Source organism: Scyliorhinus torazame, chromosome 1, assembly GCF_047496885.1.
Source record: "Scyliorhinus torazame isolate Kashiwa2021f chromosome 1, sScyTor2.1, whole genome shotgun sequence".
Lineage (NCBI taxonomy): Eukaryota > Metazoa > Chordata > Chondrichthyes > Carcharhiniformes > Scyliorhinidae > Scyliorhinus > Scyliorhinus torazame.
The window spans coordinates 31,548,109-31,558,417 of record NC_092707.1 but is presented as its reverse complement, the minus strand read 5'-3'; the positions used below and the strand labels follow the sequence as shown (position 1 = coordinate 31,558,417).

At 47.4% G+C, this 10,309-nt stretch overlaps 1 long non-coding RNA gene across 2 annotated transcripts in view; it reads right to left on the bottom strand.

The window, feature by feature from the left end:
* Positions 1 to 4,866: 4,866 nt before the first annotated feature.
* The window catches only part of LOC140429365 (uncharacterized), a 75,719-nt gene continuing 70,276 nt past the window's right edge, over positions 4,867 to 10,309 (bottom strand). For both annotated transcript variants that reach the window (XR_011949059.1, XR_011949060.1), the window contains exon 4: positions 4,867 to 5,011. This is a non-coding gene — a long non-coding RNA (uncharacterized lncRNA). The remainder of the gene's footprint in view (positions 5,012 to 10,309) is intronic.

Sequence of the window (10,309 nt, the reverse complement as noted above, 5' to 3'; positions counted from 1 at the left end):
GCTGCGTAAACCTGTTGATGATCTGACTGTAGTCAATGACCATCCTATGCTTCTCCCCGGTCTTTACCATCACTAGTTGAGCTGTCCAGGGGCTGTTACTGGCTTCAATAACCCCTTCCCTCAGTAGCCTTTGGACCTCTGACCTAATAAAGATCCGGTCGTGGGCACTGTAGCGTCTGCTCCTGGTGGCGACGGGTTTGCAATCCGGGGTGAGATTCGCAAACAGGGAAGGCGGGTCGATCTTAAGGGCCGCGAGGCCGCAGACGTAAGGGGTGGTAGGGGCCTACCAAATAGGGTCGCCGAATTGGAAGGTCAGACTTTGAAGGTTACACTAGAAGTCTAAACCCAGGAGTGTAGCCGCGCAGAGGTGGGGAAGGACGTAGAGACGGAAATTTTTGAACCCCCTTCCCTGGACTGTGAGGTTTGCTACACAAAACCCCTTTATCTCCACTGAATGGGAACCGGAGGCCAGTGAGATTTTTTGATTAAGAGGGTGGATGAGGAGGGAACAGCGCCTTACCGTGTCGGGGTGTATGAAGCTCTCCGTGCTCCCAGAGTCAATTAGGCAGGTCGTCTCTTGCCCATTGATGAAAACGGTCGTCGTAGCGGTTGAGAGTGTTCGAGGTCGAGACTGATCCAGAGTCACCGAGGCCAATCGCAGTAGTTGGGAATTCTGTTCAGGCAGTGTGTGGTCGGCCGAGCTGGGGTCCTGGGGGTTCATCCAAGATGGCGTCTCCCATAGGTCGCACATGGCCAGGGGTGCACAAAATGGCGGCGCCCATACCTCAAGCGTGATGTCCGCGGAACAAGATGGCGGCACCCAGGGTCCGCACACGGCCCTGGGATATGGGGGTGGCAGCAACCGCTGGCCGCGCGGGACCCGTGGAGAAGTTTGTGGTGGCGGTCCGGATTCACCGCTGGAGACCACGGCCACCGCTCAGACCTGACATACCCCCACGAAATGGTCCATTTTGCCGCATCCCTTGCAGGTGGATGCGCGGGCCGGGCAGCGCTGGCGGGGATGCTTGGCCTGCCCGCAAAAGTAGCAGCGGTGCCCCTCGGGGTTGCCAGGCCTCCTTGCAGCGCAGGCCTGTGGAGGAATGGGGGAAGTCCCGGGGTCAGCCGCTGCGGGGTTCCACGCTGCCCTGAGGGCTGCCGCGTGGTCAGGAACGTAGGCGCGGGCGTTCCTGGAGCCACATCCAGGGAGTCTGCAAGGGCCCGTGCCTCCCTGAGACCCAGAGTGCCTTTCTCTAACAGGCGCTGGCGGATTTGGGACGAACGCATACCTGCCACGAAAGCGTCCCGGACTAAGAGTTCCGTGTGTTCGCTCGCCGAAACTTGCGGGCAGCCGCAGCTTCTTCCCAGCACCAGGAGTGCACGGGAGAATTCCTCCAACGATTCCCCAAGGGTTTGTCGCCTTGTTGCAAGCAGGTGCCGGGCGTAGACCTGGTTTACCGGGCGAATATAGTGTCCTTTTAGCAGCTCGATTGCTGCATCGAAGTCTTCCGCTTCCTCGATGAGGGTGTAAATCTCCGGGCTCACCCTTGAGTGCAGGACGTGCAGTTTCTGCTCTCCCGTGGGTGCGTTTTCAGCCGTCTCGAGATACCCTTTAAAGCACGCCAGCTAGTGCTTAAAGATTGCCACTGAGTTCGCCGCGTGGGGGCTAAGTTGCAGACACTCTGGCTTGATTCGGAGCTCCATCCTTTCTTCTTAAAAAACTAACTTATTAAATTGATGCACGATCAATGACCACTAAAGCGAGGTTGTAGTCCAACTGAAGGCTTTAATAAGCTAGATGTTTCCCCCAGCAGCTCAGGTACAGAATGAGGGCTGCTGGGACAGCACGGGTTCTTATACCCCGCCTATCAGGGCGGGGCTATTGTACACGCTAGCCAATAGCAAGCATACAGGTTCTACCAATGGTACTTTAGCCTCTCAGGTACCGTAATACCTATAATACCACACAGGGGCAGATGTTTTAGCCTTCGCCTCGCTGATTGGGCGGAGGGGGGTCCTGTTAGGGTGGTGGTCAGATTCTCCACCCTGTGCCCTGGCGTGGCGGGGGGGCCTGCTGGAATTTCTGACTCTTGAGAAGGTGAAATTTGAGCTGAGGGGGATGAAGGAGGGTGGACTGTTTATTATGCACTTTCGAGAATTGGTTTCCATTGAACATTGTGGGGGGGGGGGGTGGCGGTTGGGTTTATTATTGTTCACTGTATGCTAACTTTTACCCGGAATGCACGATTGAATGTACTGGATTGTATATTGAGGGGGAGGCGTTGTTTCTGGGGGTTTGTTATTGCGGTTGTTCTTTTATGTTTGTTTCTGTTTTGTTGTTTATTTGATGAAAACGTGGCGAATAAAAAAATTCTAAAAAAAAAATCCTGATCGACGGGCGATTCACTGCAACAACTTTAAACAAGCAACGGGGCTTTGGTGAGTTACTGAGCCCAGGGTCCCTTCCATTCGGTCACACACTCACGAGGAATGTCTGAACAACCGCAGACGCATATTTTTGACATTTGGATGAAAACGTACATCAACAGATGCAAAAAGTTTAAATCAAAGACCCGGCCCCCTTCCCCAGAAGGTTCCATGACATCACCTTTTTTTTTTGCCCCAAACTGAAAGGAGTGTAAGGTCTGTGCAGCCGGGTTTCCTCGGCCAGCTGTGTTCAAACAACTGGCTGCCCATACTCAGCGCTTCTGAGGCGTCAGCGAGGGAGGGAAATGCTTCTGGCTTGGCTGTGGAGTTAGATCATTTCACTTCTCCGAGATTGAGCATTGTGTACCTCTACCCGATTAAAAACACTGAAAGAAGAGAAACTGGGAGGAATAGAGAGTGACAGGGGAGGGGAAAGAAGGAGGATTAGTTAAATCGATAGATTAAGAGAGAGGAGTAGGAGTGAGTAGAGAATCAAGAGCACGGTGATGTAAAATTAGCAAATCATCCTTGCCTCCCCGACACAACAGACACAGAGAGCATAAGAAAAAACTTGTCTCGATTAAGTCCTTCGAACTGGAACTGGATCACTAGGCAACAGAGAACGGGATTGGGTATTCTGGAGGTGAGATAATAAACACTACACTGGCCTGTGCCTGGAGGGGTGATGTCGCTTGTGGGATGTAGCAGGCAGGGATGGATTAACCATGGTTGGCATTACTCGATTCCCTAAAGGAACCAGGAAGCATTTACGCGGCAATAAAAAACGAAAATACTGGAAACACTCCAAGTCTGTCAGCATTTGCAGAGAGTCAGGTCAGTGACATTTTTGCAGAACTGGAAAATATTACACAAGTCAAACTTGAGGAAGGAGAGGCAAATTGTATCAATTGAAGTTAAGTACAGGCAGCTGGAGGGAATGTTTTGGACTGGTTACCTGAGCACATATAAAGATACAAATACAAGGATTGAGTGAAGAGAGGAGAAATATACCTGTAAAGTTTCACTCTGAATAAACCTATCTATTCCAAGTAAACAAAGACTGGCTCTGGATTCTTCCTTCACCAACTGGCTTTCTGGACCTTCATTAGAAGCAGAAAGCAATGAAGGCGAACAAAGTTAAAGAGATAAATGGCAAAATTCCTGTCATGTTTATGCAGATCCTTCTCTCGGAGATGATGACTATTTTCCCTTGGGCGCTTGGGCCTGAAAAGACCAGCAGCACCAATTGGAGACTGGAAACACCAGTTCGGAATTAATGCAAACTTCAATTCAAGCTGTTGGTCTTTTTGTTTTATTATTAAAGACATCTATCAGTGTTTAGGGAACGTCTGCTCACTCAGAGTTTTGGGTGGGATTTTCCAGCTGTTGCCACAGACGGAGTCTTCCGGTCCTGCCGCCGCTGCCCCCCCCCCCCCTCCCCGCCACACGGGGGATGCAAAATATTCTGCCCAAATGGGTGAGTTAGATTCCACAATGGGCTTGGCTGTGCGTGGTCTATGGAAAGAATGGTTTTGACAATTCTCCTTCCGAACAACACTTCAGCAGTCAATGCTGAAAGAGAGAGGGGTGGGGGGGGGATACCATTTCTGTTTCCCCCTTGGCGAGTTGCAGACAGCACAGACGGAATTAAAAAGCTGAATCAGAAAAACCGCAGCTAGCAAACTGCACTCAGATTATGCACATTGTTCCAAGTCACTGATCAATCAGATTTTTACAGAAGGAGCTTTGAGAACAGCTTCGAATCTATGGGAATAAACCAGGCATTTAGCCAACAATGAACAGAGAGGTGCACTGTACTTCACCATGGGCCCTGTGCAAGGATAATAGTTCAAAAGTACCCATTGCCCCTGTGCATATGCATTGCATTACAGTTCACTTCAGCGCCCCTGAGCTGTAGAGCCAAAATTAAATAATCTCTCTCCCGATCGTTATCCAGTCATCCATTCATGGGCCGAACCACCTTGACATCTGTTGGTTGTCAACCAGGGTAGGCCGAAGCTCTGACGTCCACTGTTGTTCAGACACCCATCAATAGTCAATGTGTAGGCTCGCACATGAAGACTGGCCAAGGTAACACAATCCAGCCTACACCTTCAGGAGCAGAACTGGCGAAAGGGACCTAAAATGGAGGAGTTCCTGAAGTACTGAGACCCTTGCTAAAAAGGTGAATCGCTAATTGACAAAACTCAGCCCCCTCCCCCCATTAAAATCAATTTTGAGAATAAAATCACTTTGCCTGTATTACAGGCACAGTGGGCGCTACAGTCACTGAAGAGCCTTGCAGAATGGTGTGGGGGGGCTGAGGACCAGCAAAATGGTCGCTCACTCAGCAGGTTTTGCCACTGCGTGCCTGAAGTTTCCACCGAATAAAATCCTCTGGGTTTAAAATGCCTGAAGGAGAGTTATACACAAATTCAGCTATTTGTTTCACAACATGATTGCCTCACATGGCAGTTAATACTGATCTATTTTTTAAAAACATAAATCCAGAATGAAATACACAGAACTTTCTGGCCTGTTTGTTGTGGGTTCTAGGAATCTCCTTTCATCGCAGTCCATTGTATTACTAGGAAAGAAAATATAAACAGTTTGACCAAATACATTCAGTCGTTGTTAGATGAGCATTTTCAAATAATTGAACCCCCATCAATCCCCCAGTAAAGCACCAGGCACAATGTAGCCCTGAGTCGGGTCCATATGATAACAGTAGGGCAGCAAAATAAACTGCTATTATCTGGAGCAATGGATTGTGTGCGGGAGGAAATGGTAACTTCAGTTTTTCTCTACCAAACCAGCCTTACTTCAGTGCCAGAACTTTGTTTGAAATAAAGTCACCAGCCACTTGCTACCAATTCAGAATTTTAGGAGTGAAATTAGTCAATGGATTTGCAATGGCAGTGAATGGCCCATATTCTGATAAGCTGGTGCCCTTTGACACTGTCTTGGTTATGAACAACAAGAAATCATTGCAAAATAAGAAGGCTAATTCCATTTAGAATCATAGAAAGTTAGCGGCACAGAGAGAGGCTGCTTTGCCCATTGTGTCTGCTCCAGCTGAAAAACCAGCCACTAGCCGAATCTCACTTTCCAGCACTTGGCTTGTAGCCCTGCAGGTTACGGCACTTCATGTGCAACATCCAGACACCTTTTAAATGAGTTGAGGTATTTTGCCTCTACCCTACCCTTTCAGGTAGTGAGTTCCAAACCCCCACAACCCTCTGGGTGAAAAGATTTTCCCTCATCTCCCCTCTAATCTTTTGATCAATCACTTTAGATCTGTGCCCCCGAGTCACTAACTTCTCTGCTAAGGTAAATAGACCCTTTCCATCCACTGTATCCGGAGCAGCATGGTAGTATAGTGGTTAGCACAGTTGTTTCACAGCTCCAGGGTCCCAGGTTCGATTCCCGGCTTGGGTCACTGTCTGTGCGGAGTCTGCACGTTCTCCTCGTGTCGGCGTGGGTTTCCTCCGGGTGCTCCGGTTTCCTCCCAGAGTCCAAAGTTGTGCGGGTTAGGTGGGTTGGCCATGCTAAATTGCCCTTAGTGTCTAAAAAGGTTAAGTGGGAGTTACGGGGATAGGGTAGATACGTGGGCTTGAGTAGGGTGCTCTTTGAAAAAGCTGATGCAGGCTCGATGGGCCAAATGGCCTCCTTCTGCACTGTAAAATCTTTGATTCTATGACCCTCACAATTTCTGACACCTCACTCAAATCTCCCCTCAGCCTCCTCTGCTCAAAGGAGAACTACCTCAGTCGATCCAACCTTTCCTCATTGCTACAATTTTCTAGTCCTGGTAACATCCTTGTAAATCTCCTCCATAACTCTGTATCATTACGATCCCAGACCAGACCCCAACAATGGCTAGGATACTGATTCAAAACCCCAATATTTTACTTGTAAGACAGAGTGGAAAGAATGATTCACTCCAAGAGTGATTGCAAGAAATAGGGATTTGGGATTTTTAAAAACAAAACTTTATTATGAATACATTATTAAACTTTTTAACTTCACACCTGAAAAGAACAACTCTCAATGACCACTTAAACTCTACTATACAATTTCCCATTAAACAACAAGAAAAGAAACATACAGCTCTCAATCTATCTTACTGCGGAAAAATTGTGGACTCAGTGTCAGGAAGATCAGAATTCAACTCCTCTCTCCAGAAACTGCCTCTCTAACACTTTTCAAAATGTCTCTCTGCATTCCTTGACTGAACCCAGCAATGACCTCTTCTCTCCAAGCTGGAAAACCAAATGATCTCTGCAAACTGCAATGCACATTAACTCCCCAGGGAATTTCCCAGTCAAACCACAGTCCATTGGCTTAGAATGAAAAACACATTCCTTTGTCAATTTCACCTTCTGGCTGCTAATAGCACCTAGGCCATGAAAAACAGAATTATTGTTTTTAAAAAAAAACATGACCACTGCAGTCAAACACACTCAAACCCCAGGCTTTTAACCCTTAAATTGCCCAATACGTAGAATCCAATATTCCCAAGTCTTCCAGTCGTCACACTAATGCAATTACATCTTTTCTGGAACAAGGTAGGCAGAACTACACACAGTAGTCAAGTTGTGGCTTAACTAATGTTTTATATATTTACAGCAGAACCTCCCTGTTCTTATATCCTGTGCCTCAGCTAATAGAGGAAAGGATTCCATTTGCCTTCTTAACCACCTTCATGATCTGTCCGGCTACTTCAGGGATCTGCGGACATTCACTTCAAGGTCTCTCAATTCCTCCACACCTCTCGGTAGCCTCCCATTTATTGTCTTTTCCTTTGCCTTGTTCGACCTTCCCAAATGCATCACCTCACACTTCTCTGGCTTGAATTCCATTTGCCACTTTTCTGTCCTCCTGACCAGTCCATTGGTATCTTCCTGCAGCCTCCGGCCATCCTCCATCAACCTTGCAGCTAACCTCTTTGTTGTCTGCAAACTTCCTGACCATTCCCCGCCATTTCGTTCAAATCATGAATAGTTACCACAAAAATCAGGGGGCCGATTACTGAGCCCTGTGGAACCCCACTGGAAACAATCTTGTAGTCACAAAAACATCCACCAACAATAATCCTTTATCTTCATCATTTGAGAAAGCAGGACAGTGGGAGACCTGTCTAATTTGAGTAGTTTGTTTAATTTTTATTAAAATGTTATTGTGGTTCCGTTCTGTGTCAGGCCCTGGCCCCTGAGATGTAAATAAGACATTGGCTCCCGTGCATTCTAATTCTAGCTAATTGCGGTGAGTTAATTATTCCAGCTAATTGATTAAGTTCACTGACAATATTGCCAAGGCAGCGACTTCTAAACCGATTTTTGCAGAACAATTGACCAAACCAGCAGCAGCGATTGAGGAATTTCAAACATAAACTATGTCCAGTGAAAGTTATGATGTGGAGATGCCGGCGTTGGACTGGGGTGAGCACAGTACGAAGTCTTACAACACCAGGTTAAAGTCCAACAGCTTTGTTTCAAACACCAGCTTTCGGAGCACTGATTTCTCGGACATTTAATGTGCTAAGAAACTGATTTTATGGACAATGAAACTGCATTGGTTCTGGAGATTTATCAAATAATTTTCAGTTATTCACTGAAAAATGGATTTTTTTTGGTGTTAAACATATTGTCAGGTGGATTAATAAAACTGCACCAAGATACCACTCTCGAATATATCAAGCAATATGTTTGATCACATTGTTTTTCCAACACAGAAACATTCAGTCTGATAGCTCTGCACACGGTGTCCGTGCCTCACACAAACCTCGTCCCACCCCTCTGCTTCTGCTCAATCCAACTAATCAAAAATTAAATTTGTTGCCATGATGTGGTGAATGATATCTGTATACATATGTACCCTTAATGCGTAGGCCCCTTTAAGACCGGGTTTGGAACCCTGGGGGATTCCTCCCCCAGGAAGCTGTATATAGGGTTACGTTCAGCAGGCAGCGTGCAGTGAGCAAACTTCTCGGCAGCTGTCTGGTTTTCTGGTAATTAAAGCCTTTGTATTATCGAACTCCTCTCCTGAGTCGTAATTGAGGGTATCTCACGTGATTTGTCCTTTAGAACAAAAAGCAGTTCCGTTCTAAAATATTGGTACATGAATAATGTGGGTTTGTTGAGATGCAGAAAGCTGAACGGAAAACTCACTCAAACTCAATAGCAATGTGCGCGCAAATTGCCAATTACGTCCAATGCACAATCTCTACCCCCAACTGATTGTGTAAAATCTCCTCCCTGTTGGAGAACATATAAGGTTGGGGAGCGCAGTGTTGGTTATGTGGGTTTGTGCTTTTACCCACTGCATGCATATCCTAAAAGCGCTCTTTTGATGATAGCCACCCTGGCAAAGGAAGGTGCCCTCCCCCCACCCCCAAAGGAGGGTAATGAAAGATGGAACGAAAGTCACGTACGACCACTGTAATGATGCACTTTCAGAGACTTCATTAGTGACCAACAAAGGCTTTATTCAGAAGGATCTACAGGAGCAGCAACATGTCTGCTGCTAGCTCTGAAAATGCCACTGGCCTAAGAGAACTCCTCCCCCGGGGTGATTCCCCACTCCCAGTCTCATAGAATCCATTCAGTGCAGAAGGAGCCATTTAGCCCATCACGTCTACACCGACCCTCTGAAAAAGCACTCTGCTAGGCCCATTTCTACCCCCCCCCCCCCATCCCCGTAAACCCAGGCATTTATTATGGCCAATCCATCTAACCTGCACATCTTTGGACTTTGAGAGGAAACCGGAGCACCCAGATGAAACCCACACAGACACGGGGAGAGCGTGCAAACTCCGCACAGACGGAGCCGGGAATCGAACCCAGGTCCTTGGCGCTGTGAGGCAGCGGTGTTAATCATTGTGCCACCGTGCCGCCCCATGGTCACCCTGTCCGGCGACTCTTACCTTGCTGTGTTTCCCTTAAAGGGACAATCACCACAGCTGCTGTAACATAAGTTCTGCTGACTGGTTAGAGGAGGCATGGGGATCAGGTGGGTATTGCCCTCTCTCACCAAACATTTAATCGTAAATAATGATATGGTTTGCATGCAATGCTTTTGCCTTTCATGACGAAATTTCATCCTTGAGAACAGATGGTGCTGGGAGGAACAAAACCATTCACACTGACATCACTGGATCCAATCCATAATGTGTGTGTCAAGTCACTTCACATGGTGAGCAACTGGGAAACAAATGCAGCAACCATGCCTCTTCTCTGCAAACAAAAGCTGTTTTGGACAGTTCTATTCCACCCTTTTACAAACTCTTCCTCCTCCCTGCATCCACTCCAGTTGCCCCTAACTTGTTCTTCCCAAAACTCCTTTCCCCTGTCAGTCTCCCTTCTCATTACAATCCTCAGGCTTGGCATCATCTGATCAACTGTCCTTGTCCCCTTCTACTCTAGTTGTGTCCTGGAGTCTGGGTGTTTCACTGAGGTTATTAAACAATCAAAAACATAGCTGAACATTTATATTGAAATCTTAATTGTTTCAATACCTAAATGGTCTTTGAACATAGAACATACAGTGCAGAAGGAGGCCATTCTGCCCATCGAGTCTGCACCGACCCACTTAAGGCCTCACTTCCACCCTATCCCCATAACCCAATAACCCCTCCTCACCTTTTTGGACACGAAGCGCAATTTAGCATGGCCAATCCACCTAACCTGCACATCTTTGGATTGTGGGAGGAAACCGGAGCACCCGGAGGAAACCCACGCAGACAAGGGGAGAACGTGCAGACTCCGCACAGACAGTGACCCAGCGGAGAATTGAACCTGGGATCCTGGCGCTGTGAAGCCACAGTACTATCCACTTGTGCTACCGTGCTGCCCTTTATTTTATATCTAACTCACGCTGCTGACCT